We start from the raw sequence: 20,356 nt of genomic DNA, 5'->3' as shown, positions 1-20,356 counted from the left end.
GAGAGTGATAGTGAGTGTCTGAGAGTGTCTGAGATTGTCAGAGAGTGTCAGAGAGTGATAGTGAGTGTCAGAGAGTGTCAGAGGATGTCAGAGATAGAGAGTGATAGAGAGTGTCAGAGAGTGTCAGAGAGTGATAGTGAGAGTCAGAGAGTGTCAGAGAGAGATAGAGATTGATAGAGACTGTCAGAGAGTGTCTGAGATTGTCCGAGAGTGTCAGAGAGTGATCGTGAGTGTCAGAGAGTGTCTGAGGGTGTCTGAGATAGTCAGAGAGTGATAGTGAGTGTCAGAGAGTGTCAGAGAGTGATAGAGTGTGATAGAGACTGTCAGAGAGTGTCAGAGAGAGATAGAGAGTGTCAGAGAGTGATAGAGTGTGATAAAGACTGTCAGAGAGTGTCAGAGAGAGATAGAGAGTGATAGAGAGTGTCAGAGAGTGATAGTGAGCGTCAGAGAGTGTCAGAGAGTGTCAGAGTGTGTCAGAGTGTGTCAGAGAGTGACAGAGAGTGATAGAGAGTGTCAGAGAGTGTCAGAGAGTGATAGTGAGTGTCTGAGAGTCTCTGAGAGTGTCAGAGGGTGATAGAGTGTGATAGAGACTGTCAGAGAGTGTCAGAGAGTGATAGTGAGTGTCAGAGAGTGTCAGAGAGTGTCACAGAGTGCCAGAGAGTGATAGAGAGTGTCTGAGAGTGTCTGACATTGTCTGAGAGTGTCAGGGATTGTCAGAGAGTGTCAGAGAGTGATAGAGAGTGATAGAGTGTGATAGAGAGTGAGAGAGAGTGTCAGAGAGTGTCAGAGAGTGTCAGAGAGTGACAGAGGGTGTCAGAGAGTGATAGACAGTGTTAGAGAGTGATAGTGAGTGTCTGAGAGTGTTTGAGATTATCAGAGAGTGTCAGAGAGTGATAGAGAGTGATAGAGACTGTCATAGAGTGTCAGAGAGTGTCAGAGAGAGATAGAGAGTTATAGAGAGTGATAGAGAGTGATGGAGAGTGATAGAGAGTGATAGAGAGTGTCAAAGAGTGTCTGAGAGTGATAGAGAGTGTCAGAGAGTGATAGAGAGTGTCAGAGAGTATCAGAGAGTGACAGTGTGTGTCTGAGATTGTCAGAGAGTGATAGAGAGTGTCAGAGAGTGTCAGAGAGTGTCAGAGAGTGATAGAGGGTGTCAGAGAGTGATAGACAGTGTCAGAGAGTGATAGTGAGTGTCTGAGAGTTTCTGAGATTGTCAGAGAGTGTCAGAGAGTGATAGAGAGTGTCAGAGAGTATCAGAGAGTGATAGTGAGTGTCTGAGATTGTCAGAGAGTGATAGAGAGTGTCAGAGAGTGTCAAAGAGTGATAGTAAGTGTCTGAGAGTTTCTGAGATTGTCAGAGAGTGTCAGAGAGTGTCAGAGAGTGATAGAGAGTGTCAGAGAGTATCAGAGAGTGATAGTGAGTGTCTGAGATTGTCAGAGAGTGATAGAGAGTGTCAGAGAGTGTCAGAGAGTGTCAGAGAGTGATAGTGAGTGTCAGAGAGTGTCAGAGAGTGTCACAGAGTGCCAGAGAGTGATAGAGAGTGTCTGAGAGTGTCTGACATTGTCTGAGAGTGTCAGGGATTGTCAGAGAGTGTCAGAGAGTGATAGAGAGTGATAGAGTGTGATAGAGAGTGAGAGAGAGTGTCAGAGAGTGTCAGAGAGTGTCAGAGAGTGACAGAGGGTGTCAGAGAGTGATAGACAGTGTCAGAGAGTGATAGTGAGTGTCTGAGAGTGTTTGAGATTATCAGAGAGTGTCAGAGAGTGATAGAGAGTGATAGAGACTGTCATAGAGTGTCAGAGAGTGTCAGAGAGAGATAGAGAGTTATAGAGAGTGATAGAGAGTGATGGAGAGTGATAGAGTGTCAAAGAGTGTCTGAGAGTGATAGAGAGTGTCAGAGAGTGATAGAGAGTGTCAGAGAGTATCAGAGAGTGATAGTGTGTGTCTGAGATTGTCAGAGAGTGATAGAGAGTGTCAGAGAGTGTCAGAGAGTGTCAGAGAGTGATAGAGGGTGTCAGAGAGTGATAGACAGTGTCAGAGAGTGATAGTGAGGGTCTGAGAGTTTCTGAGATTGTCAGAGAGTGTCAGAGAGTGATAGAGAGTGTCAGAGAGTATCAGAGAGTGATAGTGAGTGTCTGAGATTGTCAGAGAGTGATAGAGAGTGTCAGAGAGTGTCAGAGAGTGATAGTAAGTGTCTGAGAGTTTCTGAGATTGTCAGAGAGTGTCAGAGAGTGTCAGAGAGTGATAGAGAGTGTCAGAGAGTATCAGAGAGTGATAGTGAGTGTCTGAGATTGTCAGAGAGTGATAGAGAGTGTCAGAGAGTGTCAGAGAGTGTCAGAGAGTGATAGAGGGTGTCAGAGAGTGACAGACAGTGTCAGAGAGTGATAGTGAGTGTCTGAGAGTGTTTGAGATTATCAGAGAGTGTCAGAGAGTGATAGAGAGTGATAGAGACTGTCATAGAGTGTCAGAGAGTGTCAGAGAGAGATAGAGAGTGATAGAGAGTGATAGAGAGTGATGGAGAGTGATAGAGAGTGATAGAGAGTGTCAAAGAGTGACTGAGATTGTCTGAGAGTGATAGAGAGTGATAGAGAGTGTCAAAGAGTGTCTGAGAGTGTCTGAGAGTGTCTGAGAGTGTCAGAGAGTGATAGTGAGTGTCAGAGAGTGTCAGAGAGTGATGGTGAGTGTCAGAGAGTGTCAGAGATAGAGAGTGATAGAGAGTGATAGAGAGTGTCAGAGAGTGATAGTGAGTGTCAGAGAGTGTCAGAGAGAGATAGAGAGTGATAGAGACTGTCAGAGAGTGTCTGAGATTGTCCGAGAGTGTCAGAGAGTGATCGTGAATGTCAGAGAGTGTCTGCGAGTTTCTGAGATAGTCAGAGAGTGATAGTGAGTGTCTGAGAGTGTCTGAGAGTGTCTGGCATTGTCAGAGAGTGTCTGAGAGTGTCAGAGAGTGATAGAGTGTGATAGAGACTGTCAGAGAGTGTCGGAGAGTGTCAGAGAGTGTCAGAGAGTGATCGAGTGTGATAAAGACTGTCAGAGAGTGTCAGAGAGAGATAGAGAGTGATAGAGAGTGTCAGAGAGTGATAGTGAGTGTCAGAGAGTGTCAGAGAGTGTCAGAGTGTGTCAGAGAGTGACAGAGAGTGATAGAGAGTGTCAGAGAGTGATAGTGAGTGTCTGAGAGTGATTGAGATTATCAGAGAGTGTCAGAGAGTGAAAGAGAGTGATAGAGAGTGTCAGAGAGTGTCAGAGAGAGACAGAGAGTGATGGAGAGTGATAGAGAGTGTCAGAGAGTGTCAAGAGAGTGTCAGAGAGTGACAGAGAGAGATAGAGAATGTCAGAGTGTGTCAGAGAGTGATAGTGAGTGTCTGAGAGTGTCAGAGAGTGATAGTGAGTGTCAGAGAGTGTCAGAGAGTGATAGTGAGTGTCTGAGAGTCTCTGAGAGTGTCAGAGGGTGATAGAGTGTGATAGAGACTGTCAGAGAGTGTCAGAGAGTGATAGTGAGTGTCAGAGAGTGTCAGAGAGTGTCACAGAGTGCCAGAGAGTGATAGAGAGTGTCTGAGAGTGTCTGACATTGTCTGAGAGTGTCAGGGAGTGTCAGAGAGTGTCAGAGACTGAGAGAGAGCGATAGAGTGTGATAGAGAGTGATAGAGAGTGTCAGAGAGTGTCAGAGAGTGAGACAGATTGTCAGAGAGTGATAGTGAGAGTCTGAGAGTATCTGAGATTGTCAGAGAGTGTCAGAGAGTGTCAGAGAGTGATAGAGAGTGATAGAGAGTGTCAGAGAGTGTCAGAGAGTGATAGAGAGTGATAGAGAGTGTCAGAGAGTGATAGTGAGTGTCTGAGAGTGATAGTGAGTGTCAGAGAGTATCAGAGAGTGATAGTGAGTGTCTGACATTGTCAGAGAGTGTCAGAGAGTGATAGAGAGTGATAGAGAGTGATAGATAGTGTCAGAGAGTGTCAGAGAGTGATAGTGAGTGTCAGAGAGTGTCAGAGAGAGATAGAGAGTGATAGAGACTGTCAGAGAGTGTCTGAGATTGTCCGAGAGTGATAGAGAGTGTCAGAGAGTATCAGAGAGTGATAGTGAGTGTCTGAGATTGTCAGAGAGTGATAGAGAGTGTCAGAGAGTGTCAGAGAGTGTCAGAGAGTGATAGAGAGTGTCAGAGAGTGTCAGAGAGTGTCAGAGAGTGATAGTGAGTGTCTGAGAGTGTTTGAGATTCTCAGAGAGTGTCAGAGAGTGATAGAGAGTGATAGAGACTGTCATAGAGTGTCAGAGAGTGTCAGAGAGAGATAGAGAGTGATAGAGAGTGATGGAGAGTGATAGAGAGTGATAGAGTGTGTCAAAGAGTGTCTGAGAGTGTCTGAGAGTGTCAGAGAGTGATAGTGAGTGTCAGAGAGTGATAGTGAGTGTCAGAGAGTGTCAGAGAGTGATAGTGAGTGTCTGAGAGTGTCTGAGATTGTCAGAGAGTGTCAGAGAGTGATAGTGAGTGTCAGAGAGTGTCAGAGGGTGTCAGAGATAGAGAGTGATAGAGAGTGAGAGAGAGTGTCAGAGAGTGTCAGAGAGTGATAGTGAGTGTCAGAGAGTGTCAGAGAGAGATAGAGAGTGATAGAGACGGTCAGAGAGTGTCTGAGATTGTCCGAGAGTGTCAGAGAGTGATCGTGAGTGTCAGAGAGTGTCTGAGGGTGTCTGAGATAGTCAGAGAGTGATAGTGAGTGTCTGAGAGTGTCTGAGAGTGTCTGGCATTGTCAGAGACTGTCAGAGAGTGTCAGAGAGAGATAGAGAGTGTCAGAGAGTGATAGAGTGTGATAAAGACTGTCAGAGAGTGTCAGAGAGAGATAGAGAGTGATAGAGAGTGTCAGAGAGTGATAGTGAGTGTCAGAGAGTGTCAGAGAGTGTCACAGTGTGTCAGAGAGTGACAGAGAGTGATAGAGAGTGTCAGAGAGTGATAGTGAGTGTCTGAGAGTGATTGAGATTATGAGAGAGTGTCAGAGAGTGAAAGAGAGTGATCGAGAGTGTCAGAGAGTGTCAGAGAGAGACAGAGAGTGATGGAGAGTGATAGAGAGTGTTAGAGAGTGTCAAGAGAGTGTCAGAGAGTGACAGAGAGTGATAGAGAGTGTCAGAGTGTGTCAGAGAGTGATAGTGAGTGTCTGAGAGTGTCAGAGAGTGATAGTGAGTGTCTGAGAGTGTCTGAGAGTGTCAGAGAGTGATAGAGTGTGATAGAGACTGTCATAGAGTGTCAGAGAGTGATAGTGAGTGTCAGAGAGTGTCAGAGAGTGTCACAGAGTGCCAGAGAGTGATAGAGAGTGTCTGAGAGTGTCTGACATTGTCAGAGAGTGTCAGGGAGTGTCAGAGAGTATCAGAGAGTGATAGAGAGTGATAGCGAGTGATAGAGAGTGTCAGAGAGTGTCAGAGAGTGATAGTGTGTGTCAGAGAGTGATAGTGAGTGTCTGAGAGTGTCTGAGATTGTCAGAGAGTGTCAGAGAGTGTCAGAGAGTGATAGAGAGTGATAGAGAGTGTCAGAGAGTGTCAGAGAGTGATAGAGAGTGATAGAGAGTGTCAGAGAGTGATAGTGAGTGTCTGAGAGTGATAGTGAGTGTCATAGAGTGTCAGAGAGTGATAGTGAGTATCAGAGAGTGTCAGAGAGTGATAGTGAGTGTCTGAGAGTGTCTGAGATCGTCAGAGAGTGATAGTGAGTGTCAGAGAGTGTCAGAGAGTTATAGTGCGTGTCAGAGAGTGTCAGAGAGTGATAGTGAGTGTCTGAGAGTGTCTGAGAGTGTCAGAGAGTGATAGTGAGTGTCAGAGAGTGTCAGAGAGTTAAAGTGAGTGTCAGAGAGTGTCAGAGAGTGATAGTGAGTGTCTGAGTGTGTCTGAGATAGTCAGAGAGTGATAGTGAGTGTCAGAGAGTGACAGTGAGTGTCAGAGAGTGTCAGAGCGTGTCAGAGAGTGATAGTGAGTGTCTGAGAGTGTCTGAGATAGTCAGAGAGTGATAGTGAGTGTCAGAGAGTGTCAGAGAGTTATAGTGAGTGTCAGAGAGTGTCAGAGAGTGATATTGAGTGTCTGAGAGTGTCTGAGATAGTCAGAGAGTGATAGTGAGTGTCAGAGAGTGTCAGAGAGTGTCAGAGAGTGTCAGATATTGATAGAGAGTGATAGAGAGTGATAGAGACTGTCAGAGGGTGTCAGAGAGTGTCAGAGAGAGATAGAGAGTGATAGAGAGTGATAGAGAGTGTCAGAAAGTTTCAGAGAGTGTCAGAGGGTGATAGAGACTGTCAGAGAGTATCAGAGAGTGATAGTGAGTGTCTGAGAGTGTCTGAGATTGTCAGAGAGTGATAGAGAGTGATCGAGAGTGATAGAGATTGTCAGAGAGTGCTAGAGAGTGTCAGAGAGTGATAGAGAGTGTTAGAGAGTGATAGTGAGTGTCTGAGAGTGTTTGAGATTATCAGAGAGTGTCAGAGAGTGATAGAGAGTGATAGTGAGTGTCAGAGAGTATCAGAGAGTGTCAGAGAGTGATAGAGAGTGATAGACTGTGTCAAAGAGTGTCTGAGAGCGTCTGAGAGTGTCAGAGAGTGATAGTGAGTGTCAGAGAGTGATAGTGAGTGTCAGAGAGTGATAGTGAGTGTCAGGGAGTGTCAGAGAGTGATAGTGAGTGTCTGAGAGTGTCTGAGATAGTCAGAGAGTGATAGTGATTGTCAGAGAGTGTCAGAGAGTGATAGTGAGTGTCAGAGAGTGATAGTGAGTGTGTGAGAGTGTCCGAGAGTGTCAGAGAGTGATAGAGAGTGTCAGAGAGTGTCAGACAGTGTCAGAGAGTGATAGTGAGTGTCAGAGAGTGTCAGAGAGTGAGCGTGAGTGTCTGAGAGAGTCAGAGAGTGTCAGAGAGTGATGGAGAGTGTCAGAGAGTGATAGAGAGTGTCTGAGAGTGTCAGAGAGTGTCCGAGAGTGATAGTGAGTGTCAGAGAGTGTCAGAGAGTGTCACAGAGTGCCAGAGAGTGATAGAGAGTGTCTGAGAGTGTCTGACATTGTCAGAGAGTGTCAGGGAGTGTCAGAGAGTATCAGAGAGTGATAGAGTGTGATAGCGAGTGATAGAGAGTGTCAGAGAGTGTCAGAGAGTGATAGTGTGTGTCAGAGAGTGATAGTGAGTGTCTGAGAGTGTCTGAGATTGTCAGAGAGTGTCAGAGAGTGTCAGAGAGTGATAGAGAGTGATAGAGAGTGATAGAGAGTGTCAGAGAGTGTCAGAGAGTGATAGAGAGTGATAGAGAGTGTCAGAGAGTGATAGTGAGTGTCTGAGAGTGATAGTGAGTGTCATAGAGTGTCAGAGAGTGATAGTGAGTATCAGAGAGTTTCAGAGAGTGATAGTGAGTGTCTGAGAGTGTCTGAGATCGTCAGAGAGTGATAGTGAGTGTCAGAGAGTTTCAGAGTGTTATAGTGCGTGCCAGAGAGTGTCAGAGAGTGATAGTGAGTGTCTGAGAGTGTCTGAGAGTGTCAATGAGTGATAGTGAGTGTCAGAGAGTGTCAGAGAGTTAAAGTGAGTGTCAGAGAGTGTCAGAGAGTGATAGTGAGTGTCTGAGTGTGTCTGAGATAGTCAGAGAGTGATAGTGAGTGTCAGAGAGTGACAGTGAGTGTCAGAGAGTGTCAGAGAGTGTCAGAGTGTGATAGTGAGTGTCTGAGAGTGTCTGAGATAGTCAGAGAGTGATAGTGAGTGTCAGAGAGTGTCAGAGAGTTATAGTGAGTGTCAGAGAGTGTCAGAGAGTGATATTGAGTGTCTGAGAGTGTCTGAGATAGTCAGAGAGTGATAGTGAGTGTCAGAGAGTGTCAGAGAGTGTCAGAGAGTGTCAGATATTGATAGAGAGTGATAGATAGTGATAGAGACTGTCAGAGGGTGTCAGAGAGTGTCAGAGAGAGATAGAGAGTGATAGAGAGTGATAGAGAGTGATAGAGAGTGTCAGAAAGTTTCAGAGAGTGTCAGAGGGTGATAGAGACTGTCAGAGAGTATCAGAGAGTGATAGTGAGTGTCTGAGAGTGTCTGAGATTGTCAGAGAGTGATAGAGAGTGATCGAGAGTGATAGAGAGTGTCAGAGAGTGCTAGAGAGTGTCAGAGAGTGATAGAGAGTGTTAGAGAGTGATAGTGAGTGTCTGAGAGTGTTTGAGATTATCAGAGAGTGTCAGAGAGTGATAGAGAGTGATAGTGAGTGTCAGAGAGTATCAGAGAGTGTCAGAGAGTGATAGAGAGTGATAGACTGTGTCAAAGAGTGTCTGAGAGCGTCTGAGAGTGTCAGAGAGTGATAGTGAGTGTCAGAGAGTGATAGTGAGTGTCAGAGAGTGATAGTGAGTGTCAGGGAGTGTCAGAGAGTGATAGTGAGTGTCTGAGAGTGTCTGAGATAGTCAGAGAGTGATAGTGATTGTCAGAGAGTGTCAGAGAGTGATAGTGAGTGTCAGAGAGTGATAGTGAGTGTGTGAGAGTGTCCGAGAGTGTCAGAGAGTGATAGAGAGTGTCAGAGAGTGTCAGACAGTGTCAGAGAGTGATAGTGAGTGTCAGAGAGTGTCAGAGAGTGAGCGTGAGTGTCTGAGAGAGTCAGAGAGTGTCAGAGAGTGATGGAGAGTGTCAGAGAGTGATAGAGAGTGTCAGAGAGAGATAGAGAGTGACAGAGAGTAATAGAGAGTGTCAGAGAGTGATGGAGAGTGTCAGAGAGAGATAGAGACTGATAGAGAGTGAGAGAGAGTGTCAGAGAGTGATAGTGAGTGTCAGAGCATCAGATGGTGATAGTGAGTGTCTGAGAGAGTCTGAGATTGTCAGGGAGAGTCAGAGAGTGTAAGAAAGTGTCAGAGAGTGTCAGAGAGTGATACTGAGTGTCAGAGAGTATCATATAGTGAGTGTCTGAGAGTGTCTGAGATTGTCAGAAATTCTCAGAGAGTGTCAGAGAGCGATAGAGAGTGTCAGAGAGTGTCAGAGAGTGATAGACAGTGTCAGAGAGTTATATTGAGTGTCTAAGAGTGATAGTGGGTGTCTGAGAGTGTCTGAGAGTGTCAGAGTGTGTAAGAGAGTGATGGAGAGTGTCAGAGGGTGAGAGTGAGTGTCTGAGAGTGTCAGAGAGTGTCCAAGAGATTCAGAGAGTGATAGAGAGTGATAGTGAGTGTCTGAGAGAGTCAGAGAGTGATAGTGAGTGTCTGAGAGAGTCAGAGAGTGTCAGAGAGTGATAGAGAGTGTCAGAGAGAGATAGAGAGTGATAGAGAGTGTCAGAGAGTGACAGAGAGTGTCAGAGAGAGATAGAGAGTGATAGAGAGTGATAGTGAGTTTCAGAGCATCAGATATTGATAGTGAGTGTCTGAGAGTGTCTGAGATTGTCAGAGAGTGTCAGAGAGTGATAGAAAGTGTCAGAGAATGTCTGATCGTGATAGACAGTGTCAGAGAGTGATCGAGAGTTTCAGAGAGTGTCAGAGAGTGTCAGAGAGTGTCAGAGAGTGTCAGAGAGTGATAGAGAGTGATAGAGAATGTCAGAGAGAGTCAGAGAGTGATATTGTGTGTCAGAGAGTGATAGTGAGTGTCAGAGAGTGTCAGAGAGTGATAGTGAGTGTCTGAGAGTGTCTGAGATAGTCAGAGAGTGATAGTGAGTGTCAGAGAGTGATAGTGAGTGTCTGAGAGTGTCTGACATTGTCAGAGAGTGTCAGTGAGTGATGGAGAGTGATAGAGTGTGTCAGAGAGTGATAGTGAGTGTCAGAGTGTGACAGAGAGTGTCAGAGAGTGTCAGAGAGTGATAGAGAGTGATAGAGAGTGAAAGAGAGTGATAGAGAGTGATAGAGAGTGTCTGAGAGTGTCAGAGAGTTATAGTGAGTGTCAGAGAGTGTCAGAGAGTGATAGTGAGTGTCTGAGAGTGTCTGAGATAGTCAGAGAGTGATAGTGACTGTCAGAGAGTGATAGTGAGTGTCTGAGAGTGTCTGACATTGTCAGAGAGTGTCAGAGAGTGATAGAGAGTGATAGAGAGTGTCAGAGACTGTCAGAGAGTGTCAGAGAGTGTCAGAGAGTGATAGAGAGTGATAGAGAGTGATAGTGAGTGTCAGAGAGTGATAGAGTGTGTCAGAGAGTGATAGTGAGCGTCTGAGAGTGTTTGAGATTATCAGAGAGTGTCAGAGAGTGATAGTGAGTGTCAGAGAGTGTCAGAGAGTGTCAGAGAGTGATAGAGAGTGATAGAGAATGTCAGAGAGTGTCAGAGAGTGATATTTTGTGTCAGAGAGTGTCAGAGAGTGATAGTGAGTGTCTGAGAGTGTCTGAGATTGTCAGAGAGTGTCAGAGAGTGATAGAGAGTGTCAGAGAGTGAGAGAGAGTGTCAGAGAGTGTCAGGGAGTGTCAGAGAGTGATAGAGAGTGATAGAGAGTGTCAGAGAGTGATAGTGAGTGTCAGAGAGTGACAGAGAGTGTCAGAGAGTGTCAGATAGTGGTAGAGAGTGATAGAGATTATCAGAGAGTGTCTGAGAGAGTCTGAGAGTTTCAGAGAGTGATAGTGAGTGTCAGAGAGTGTCAGAGAGTGATAGTGAGTGTCTGAGAGTGTCTGAGATAGTCAGAGAGTGATAGTGAGTGTCAGAGAGTGATAGTGAGTGTCTGAGATTGTCTGACATTGTCAGAGAGTGTCAGAGAGTGATAGAGAGTGATAGAGAGTGTCAGAGAGTGATAGAGAGTGATAGAGAGTGAAAGAGAGTGATAGAGAGTGATAGAGAGTGTCTGAGAGTGTCAGAGAGTTATAGTGAGTGTCAGAGAGTGTCAGAGAGTGTTAGTGAGTGTCTGAGAGTGTCTGAGATAGTCAGAGAGCGATAGTTAGTGTCAGAGAGTGATAGTGAGTGTCTGAGAGTGTCTGACATTGTCAGAGAGTGTCAGAGAGTGATAGAGAGTGATATAGAGTGATAGAGAGTGTCAGAGACTGTCAGAGAGTGTCAGAGAGTGTCAGAGAGTGTCAGAGAGTGTCAGAGAGTGTCGGAGAGTGATAGAGAGTGATAGAGAGTAATAGAGAGTGTCAGAGAGTGTCAGAGAGTGATAGAGAGTGCTACAGAATGTCAGAGAGTGTCAGAGAGTGATAGTGAGTGTCAGAGAGTGATAGAGAGTGTCAGAGAGTGTCAGAGAGTGTCAGGGAGTGTCAGGGAGTGTCAGGGAGTGTCAGAGAGTGATAGAGAGTGATTGAGAGTGATAGAAAGTGTCAGAGAGTGTCTGAGAGTGATAGTGAGTGTCAGAGAGTGTCAGAGAGTGATAGTGAGTGTCTGAGAGTGTCTGAGATAGTCAGAGAGTGATAGTGAGTGTCAGTGAGTGAGAGTGAGTGTCAGAGAGTGATAGAGAGTGTCAGAGACTGTCTGAGAGTGTCTGAGAGTGTCAGATAGTGATAGTGAGAGTCAGAGAGTGTCAGAGAGTGATAGTGAGTGTCTGAGAGTGTCTGAGATAGTCAGAGAGTGATAGTGAGTGTCAGAGAGAGGTACTGAGTGTCAGAGAGAGATAGAGAGTGATAGAGAGTGATAGAGAGTGTCAGAGAGTGTCAGAGAGTGATAGAGAGTGATAGAGAGTGATAGAGAGTGTCAGAGAGTGTCAGAGAGTGTCAGAGAGTGATAGTGAGTGTCTGAGATTGCCAGAGATGTCAGAGAGTGTCTGAGAGAGTCTGAGAATTTCAGAGAGTGATAGTGAGTGTCAGAGAATGTCAGAGAGTGATAGTGAGTGTCTGAGAGTGTCTGAGATAGTCAGAGTGTGATAGTGAGTGTCTGAGAGTGTCTGACATTGTCAGAGAGTGTCAGAGAGTGATAGTGAGTGTCAGAGTGTGACAGAGAGTGTCAGAGAGTGTCAGAGAGTGTCAGAGAGTGATAGAGAGTGATAGAGAGTGATAGAGAGTGTCTGAGAGTGTCATAGAGTTATAGTGAGTGTCAGAGAGTGTCAGAGAGTGATAGTGAGTGTCAGAGAGTGTCAGAGAGTGTCAGGGTGTGTCAGAGAGTGCCAGAGAGTGATAGAGAGTGTCTGAGAGTGTCTGACATTGTCAGAGAGTGTCAGGGAGTGTCGGAGAGTGTCAGAGAGTGATAGAGAGTGTCAGAGAGTGTCAGAGAGTGATAGAGAGTGTCAGAGAGTGATAGTGAGTGTCTGAGAGTGTCTAAGATTGTCAGAGAGTGTCAGAGAGTGTCAGAGAGTGATAGAGAATGATAGAGAGTGTCAGAGAGTGTCAGAGAGTGATAGAGATTGATAGAGAGTGTCAGAGAGTGATAGTGAGTGTCTGAGAGTGATAGTGAGTGTCATAGAGTGTCAGAGAGTGATAGTGAGGGTCAGAGAGTGTCAGAGACTGATAGTGAGTGTCTGAGAGTGTCTGAGATAGTCAGAGAGTGATAGTGAGTGTCAGAGAGTGTCAGAGAGTTATAGTGTGTGTCAGAGAGTGTCAGAGAGAGATAGTGAGTGTCTGAGAGTGTCTGGGATAGTCAGAGAGTGATAGTGAGTGTCAGAGAGTGTCAGAGAGTTAGAGAGAGTGTCAGAGAGTGTCCGAGATTGATAGTGAGTGTCTGAGTGTGTCTGAGATAGTCAGAGAGTGATAGTGAGTGTCAGAGAGTGATAGTGAGTGTCAGAGAGTGTCAGAGAGTGCAAGAGAGTGATAGTGTGTGTGAGAGAGTGTCAGAGAGTGATAGTGAGTGTCTGAGAGTGTCAGAGAGTGTCAGAGAGAGTCAGAGAGTTTTAGAGAGTGTCAGAGAGTGATAGTGATTGTCAGAGAGTATCCGAGAATGATAGTGAGTGTCTGAGAGTGTCTGAGAGTGTCAGAGAGTGATAGAGAGTGGTAGAGAGTGTCAGAGAGTGTCAGAGAGTGTCAGAGAGTGTCAGAGAGTGATAGAGAGTGTCAGAGAGTGTCAGAGAGTGATAGTGAGTGTCAGAGATAGTCAGAGAGTGATAGTGAGTGTCAGAGAGTGATAGAGCGTGTCAGAGAGTGATAGTGATTTTCAGAGAATATCAGAGAATGATAGTGAGTGTCTGAGAGTGTCAGAGAGTGATGGAGAGTGATAGAGAGTGTCAGAGAGTGATAGAGAGTGATAGAAAGTGTCAGAGAGTGTCAGACAGGGTCAGAGAGTGATAGCGAGTGTCAGAGAGTGTCAGAGAGTGATAGTGAGTGTCTGATGGTGTCAGAGAAAGTCAGAGAGTGTCAGAGAGTTATAGAGAGAGATAGAGAGTGATAGAGAGTGTCAGAGAGTGATAGTGAGTGTCAGAGAGTGTCAGAGAGTGATTGAGAGTGTCTGAGAGTTTCTGAGATAGTCAGAGAGTGTCAGAGAGTGTCAGGGAGTGTCAGAGAGTGCCAGAGAGTGATAGAGAGTGTCTGAGAGTGTCTGACATTGTCAGAGAGTGTCAGGGAGTGTCAGAGAGTGTCAGAGAGTGATAGAGAGTGATAGAGTGTGATAGAGAGTGATAGAGAGTGTCAGAGAGTGTCAGAGAGTGTCAGAGAGTGATAGAGAGTGTCAGAGAGTGATAGTGAGTGTCTGAGAGTGTCTAAGATTGTCAGAGAGTGTCAGAGAGTGTCAGAGAGTGATAGAGAATGATAGAGAGTGTCAGAGAGTGTCAGAGAGTGATAGAGAGTGATAGAGAGTGTCAGAGAGTGATAGTGAGTGTCTGAGAGTGATAGTGAGTGTCATAGAGTGTCAGAGAGTGATAGTGAGTGTCAGAGAGTGTCAGAGACTGATAGTGAGTGTCTGAGAGTGTCTGAGATAGTCAGAGAGTGATAGTGAGTGTCAGAGAGTGTCAGAGAGTTATAGTGTGTGTCAGAGAGTGCCAGAGAGTGATAGAGAGTGTCTGAGAGTGTCTGACATTGTCAGAGAGTGTCAGGGAGTGTCGGAGAGTGTCAGAGAGTGATAGAGAGTGTCAGAGAGTGTCAGAGAGTGATAGAGAGTGTCAGAGAGTGATAGTGAGTGTCTGAGAGTGTCTAAGATTGTCAGAGAGTGTCAGAGAGTGTCAGAGAGTGATAGAGAATGATAGAGAGTGTCAGAGAGTGTCAGAGAGTGATAGAGAGTGATAGAGAGTGTCAGAGAGTGATAGTGAGTGTCTGAGAGTGATAGTGAGTGTCATAGAGTGTCAGAGAGTGATAGTGAGGGTCAGAGAGTGTCAGAGACTGATAGTGAGTGTCTGAGAGTGTCTGAGATAGTCAGAGAGTGATAGTGAGTGTCAGAGAGTGTCAGAGAGTTATAGTGTGTGTCAGAGAGTGTCAGAGAGAGATAGTGAGTGTCTGAGAGTGTCTGGGATAGTCAGAGAGTGATAGTGAGTGTCAGAGAGTGTCAGAGAGTTAGAGAGAGTGTCAGAGAGTGTCCGAGATTGATAGTGAGTGTCTGAGTGTGTCTGAGATAGTCAGAGAGTGATAGTGAGTGTCAGAGAGTGATAGTGAGTGTCAGAGAGTGTCAGAGAGTGCAAGAGAGTGATAGTGTGTGTGAGAGAGTGTCAGAGAGTGATAGTGAGTGTCTGAGAGTGTCAGAGAGTGTCAGAGAGAGTCAGAGAGTTTTAGAGAGTGTCAGAGAGTGATAGTGATTGTCAGAGAGTATCCGAGAATGATAGTGAGTGTCTGAGAGTGTCTGAGAGTGTCAGAGAGTGATAGAGAGTGGTAGAGAGTGTCAGAGAGTGTCAGAGAGTGTCAGAGAGTGTCAGAGAGTGATAGAGAGTGTCAGAGAGTGTCAGAGAGTGATAGTGAGTGTCAGAGATTGTCAGAGAGTGATAGTGAGTGTCAGAGAGTGATAGAGCGTGTCAGAGAGTGATAGTGATTTTCAGAGAATATCAGAGAATGATAGTGAGTGTCTGAGAGTGTCAGAGAGTGATGGAGAGTGATAGAGAGTGTCAGAGAGTGATAGAGAGTGATAGAAAGTGTCAGAGAGTGTCAGACAGGGTCAGAGAGTGATAGCGAGTGTCAGAGAGTGTCAGAGAGTGATAGTGAGTGTCTGATGGTGTCAGAGAAAGTCAGAGAGTGTCAGAGAGTTATAGAGAGAGATAGAGAGTGATAGAGAGTGTCAGAGAGTGATAGTGAGTGTCAGAGAGTGTCAGAGAGTGATTGAGAGTGTCTGAGAGTTTCTGAGATAGTCAGAGAGTGTCAGAGAGTGTCAGGGAGTGTCAGAGAGTGCCAGAGAGTGATAGAGAGTGTCTGAGAGTGTCTGACATTGTCAGAGAGTGTCAGGGAGTGTCAGAGAGTGTCAGAGAGTGATAGAGAGTGATAGAGTGTGATAGAGAGTGATAGAGAGTGTCAGAGAGTGTCAGAGAGTGTCAGAGAGTGATAGAGAGTGTCAGAGAGTGATAGTGAGTGTCTGAGAGTGTCTAAGATTGTCAGAGAGTGTCAGAGAGTGTCAGAGAGTGATAGAGAATGATAGAGAGTGTCAGAGAGTGTCAGAGAGTGATAGAGAGTGATAGAGAGTGTCAGAGAGTGATAGTGAGTGTCTGAGAGTGATAGTGAGTGTCATAGAGTGTCAGAGAGTGATAGTGAGTGTCAGAGAGTGTCAGAGACTGATAGTGAGTGTCTGAGAGTGTCTGAGATAGTCAGAGAGTGATAGTGAGTGTCAGAGAGAGTCAGAGAGTTATAGTGTGTGTCAGAGAGTGTCAGAGAGAGATAGTGAGTGTCTGAGAGTGTCTGGGATAGTCAGAGAGTGATAGTGAGTGTCAGAGAGTGTCAGAGAGTTAGAGAGAGTGTCAGAAAGTGTCCGAGATTGATAGTGAGTGTCTGAGTGTGTCTGAGATAGTCAGAGAGTGATAGTGAGTGTCAGAGAGTGATAGTGAGTGTCAGAGAGTGTCAGAGAGTGCAAGAGAGTGATAGTGCGTGTGAGAGAGTGTCTGAGAGTGATAGTGAGTGTCTGAGAGAGTCAGAGAGTGTCAGAGAGAGTCAGAGAGTTTTAGAGAGTGTCAGAGAGTGATAGTGATTGTCAGAGAGTATCCGAGAATGATAGTGAGTGTCTGAGAGTGTCAGAGAGTGATAGTGAGTGTCAGAGATTGTCAGAGAGTGATAGTGAGTGTCAGAGAGTGATAGAGCGTGTCAGAGAGTGATAGTGATTTTCAGAGAGTATCAGAGAATGATAGTGAGTGTCTGAGAGTGTCAGAGAGTGATGGAGAGTGATAGAGAGTGTCAGAGAGTGATAGAGAGTGATAGAAAGTGTCAGAGAGTGTCAGACAGGGTCAGAGAGTGATAGCGAGTGTCAGAGAGTGTCAGAGAGTGATAGTGAGTGTCTGATGGTGTCAGAGAAAGTCAGAGAGTGTCAGAGAGTTATAGAGAGAGATAGAGAGTGATAGAGAGTGTCAGAGAGTGATAGTGAGTGTCAGAGAGTGTCAGAGAGTGATTGTGAGTGTCTGAGAGTTTCTGAGATAGTCAGAGAGTGATAGTGATTGTCAGAGAGTGTCAGAGAGTGATTGTGAGTGTCTGAGAGCGTCTGAGATTGTCAGAGAGTGTCAGAGACTATCAGAGAGTGATAGTGATCGTCTGAGAGTGTCTGAGATTGTCACAGAGTTTCAGAGAGTATCAGAGAGTGTCAGAGAGTGTCAGAGAGCGTCAGAGAGTGTCAGAGAGTGTCAGAGAGTGATAGAGACTGTCAGAGGGTGTCGGAGAGAGATAGAGGGTGATAGAGAGTGTCAGAGAGTGATAGTGAGTGTCAGAGAGTGTCAGAGAGTGATAGTGAGTGATAGAGAGTGTCAGAGAGTGTCAGAGAGAGATAGAGAGTGATAGAGAGTGTCAGAGAGTGATAGTGAGTGTCAGAGAGTGATAGTGAGTGTCTGAGAGTGTCTGAGAGTGTCAGAGTGTGATAGAGAGTGAAAGAGACTGTCGGAGAGTGTCAGAGAGAGATTGAGAGTGATAGAGAGTGAAAGAGACTGTCAGAGAGTGTCAGAGAGAGATAGAGAGTGATAGAGAGTGTCAGAGTGTGCCAGAGAGTGATAGAGAGTGTCAGAGAGTGATAGTGAGTGTCTGAGAGTGTCTGAGAGTGTCAGAGAGTGTCAGAGAGTGATAGAGAGTGAAAGAGACTGTCAGAGAGTGTCAGAGAGAGATAGAGAGTGTCAGAGAGTGTCAGAGAGTGATAGTGAGTGATAGAGAGTTTCTGAGATTGGCAGAGAGTGATAGTGAGTGTCAGAGAGTGTCAGAGAGTGATAGAGAGTGATAGAGAGTGATCGCAAGAGTCTGAGTTTGTCTGAGAGTGTCAGAGAGAGATAGAGAGTGATAGAGAGTGAAAGAGACTGTCAGAGAGTGTCAGAGAGAGATAGAAAGTGATAGAGAGTGTCAGAGAGTGTCAGAGAGTGATACAGAGTGTCAGAGAAAGATAGTGAATGTCAGAGAGTGTCAGAGAGTGTCAGAGAGTTATAGTGAGTGATAGAGAGTTTCTGAGATTGGCAGAGAGTGGTAGTGAGTGTCAGAGAGTGTCAGAGAGTGATAGAGAGTGATAGAGAGTGATCGCAAGAGTCTGAGTGTGTCTGAGAGTGACAGAGAGTGATAGAGAGTGATAGAGAGTGAAAGAGACTGTCAGAGAGTGTCAGAGAGTGTCAGAGAGAGATAGAGAGTGTCAGAGAGTGATAGAGAGTGAAAGAGACTGCCAGAGAGTGATAGAGAGTGTCAGAGAGAGATAGAGAATGTCAGAGAGTGTCAGAGAGTGATAGAGAGTGATAGAGAGTGATAGAGAGTGATAGAGAGTGATAGAGAGTGATAGAGAGTGTCAGAGAGTGATAGAGAGTGATAGAGACTGTCAGAGGGTGTCGGAGAGAGATAGAGGGTGATAGAGAGTGTCAGAGAGTGATAGTGAGTGTCAGAGAGTGTCAGAGAGTGATAGTGAGTGATAGAGAGTGTCAGAGAGTGTCAGAGAGTGATAGAGAGTGATAGAGACTGTCAGAGGGTGTCGGAGAGAGATAGAGGATGATAGAGAGTGTCAGAGAGTGATAGTGAGTGTCAGAGAGTGTCAGAGAGTGATAGTGAGTGATAGAGAGTGTCAGAGAGTGTCAGAGAGTGATAGAGAGTGATAGAGAGTGTCAGAGAGTGATAGTGAGTGTCTGAGAGTGTCTGAGAGTGTCAGAGAGTGTCAGAGAGTGATAGAGAGTGAAAGAGACTTTCAGAGGGTGTCAGAGAGAGATAGAGAGTGTCAGAGAGTGTCAGAGAGTGATAGAGAGTGTCAGAGAAAGATAGTGAATGTCAGAGAGTGTCAGAGAGTGTCAGAGAGTTATAGTGAGTGATAGAGAGTTTCTGAGATTGGCAGAAAGTGGTAGTGAGTGTCAGAGAGTGTCAGAGAGTGATAGAGAGTGATAGAGAGTGATATTAAGAGTCTGAGTGTGTCTGAGAGTGTCAGAGAGTGTCAGAGAGTGATAGAGAGTGAAAGTGACTGTCAGAGAGTTTCAGAGAGAGATAGAGAGTGTCTGAGAGTGTCAGAGAGTGTCAGAGAGTGAAAGAGAGTGAAAGAGACTGTCAGAGAATGTGAGAGAGTGTCAGAGAGAGAAAGTGAGTGTCTGTGAGTGTCTGAGAGTGTCAGAGAGTCTCAGAGAGTGATAGAGAGTGAAAGAGACTGCCAGAGAGTGATAGAGAATGTCAGAGAGTGATAGTGAGTGTCAGAGAGTGTCAGAGAGTGATAGAGAGTGATAGAGAGTGTCAAAGAGTGACAGAGAGTGTCTGAGAGTGTCAGAGAGTGTCAGAGAGTGTCAGAGAGTGACAGAGAGTGATGGAGACTGTCAGAGAGTGTCAGAGAGATAAGAGAGTGATAGAGAGTGTCAGAGAGTGTCAGAGAGAGATATAGAGTGTCAGAGAGTGTCAGAGAGTTATAGTGAGTGTCAGAGAGTGTCAGAGAGTGATAGTGAGTGTCTGAGATTGTCTGAGATAGTCAGAGAGTGATAGTGAGTGTCAGAGAGTGATAGTGAGTGTCTGAGAGTGTCTGACATTGTCAGAGAGTGTCAGAGAGTGTCAGAGACTGTCAGAGAATGTCAGAGAGTGATAGAGAGTGATAGAGTGTGATAGTAAGTGTCAGAGAGTGATAGAGAGTGTCAGAGAGTGATAGTGAGCGTCTGAGAGAGTTTGAGATTATCAGAGAGTGTCAGAGAGTGATAGTGAGTTTCAGAGAGTGTCAGAGAGTGTCAGAGAGTGATAGAGAGTGATAGAGAATGTCAGAGAGTGTCAGAGAGTGATATTGTGTGTCAGAGAGTGTCAGAGAGTGATAGTGAGTGTCTGAGAGTGTCTGAGATTGTCAGAGAGTGTCAGAGAGTGATAGAGAGTGTCAGAGAGTGAGAGAGAGAGTCAGAGAGTGTCAGGGAATGTCAGAGAGTGTCAGAGAGTGACAGAGAGTGTCAGAGAGTGTCAGAGAGTGATAGAGAGTGATAGAGAGTGTTAGAGAGCGTCAAAGAGTGATATAGAGTGTCAGAGAGTGTCAGAGAGTGATAGAGACTGTCAGAGAGTGTCAAAGAGTGATATAGTGTGTCAGAGAGTGTCAGAGAGTGATAGAGGGTGTCAGAGAGTGTCAGAGAGTGTCAGAGAGTGTCAGAGAGTGATAGAGAGTGTCAGAGAGTGTCAGAGAGTGATAGAGAGTGTCAGAGAGTGCTAGTGAGTGTCTGAGAGTGTCAGAGAGTGATATAGAGTGTCAGAGAGTGTCAGAGAGTGATAGAGACTGACAGAGAGTGTCAGAGAGTGTCAAAGAGTGATATAGTGTGTCAGAGAGTGTCAGAGAGTGATAGAGAGTGTCAGAGAGTGTCAGAGAGTGTCAGAGAGTGATAGAGAGTGTCAGAGAGTGATATAGAGTGTCAGAGAGTGTCAGAGAGTGATAGAGACTGACAGAGAGTGTCAGAGAGTGTCAAAGAGTGATCTCGTGTGTCAGAGAGTGTCAGAGAGTGATAGAGAGTGTCAGAGAGTGTCAGAGAGTGATAGAGAGTGTCAGAGAGTGTCAGAGAGTGATAGAGAGTGTCAGAGAGTGATAGTGAGTGTCTGAGAGTGTCAGAGAGTGTCAGAGAGTGATAGAGATTGATAGAGAGTGTTAGAGAGTGTGAGAGATTGTCAGAGAGTGATAGAGAGTGATATAGAGTGTCAGAAAGTGTTAGAGAGTGTCAGTGAGTGATAAAGAGTGTCAGAGAGTGTCAGAGAGTGATAGAGAGTGTCAGAGAGTGTCAGAGAGTGTCAGAGAGTGTCAGAGAGTGATAGAGATTGATAGAGAGTGTTAGAGAGTGTCAGAGAGTGATAGAGAGTGTTAGAGAGTGATAGAGAGTGTCAGAAAGTGTCAGAGAGTGTCAGAGCAGGATACAGAGTGTCAGAGTGTGTCAGAGAGTGATAGAGAGTGTCAGAGAGTGTCTGAGAGTGTCAGAGAGTGATAGAGAGTGTCAGAGAGTGTCAGAGATTGATAGAGAGTGTCAGAGAGTGATAGAGAGTGTCAGAGAGTGTCAGAGATTGATAGAGATTGTCAGAGAGTGTCA

The sequence above is a fragment of the Heterodontus francisci genome, chromosome 16 (genome assembly GCF_036365525.1).
Source record: "Heterodontus francisci isolate sHetFra1 chromosome 16, sHetFra1.hap1, whole genome shotgun sequence".
Taxonomy (NCBI): domain Eukaryota; kingdom Metazoa; phylum Chordata; class Chondrichthyes; order Heterodontiformes; family Heterodontidae; genus Heterodontus; species Heterodontus francisci.
Note: the sequence above shows the minus strand (reverse complement) of the source record.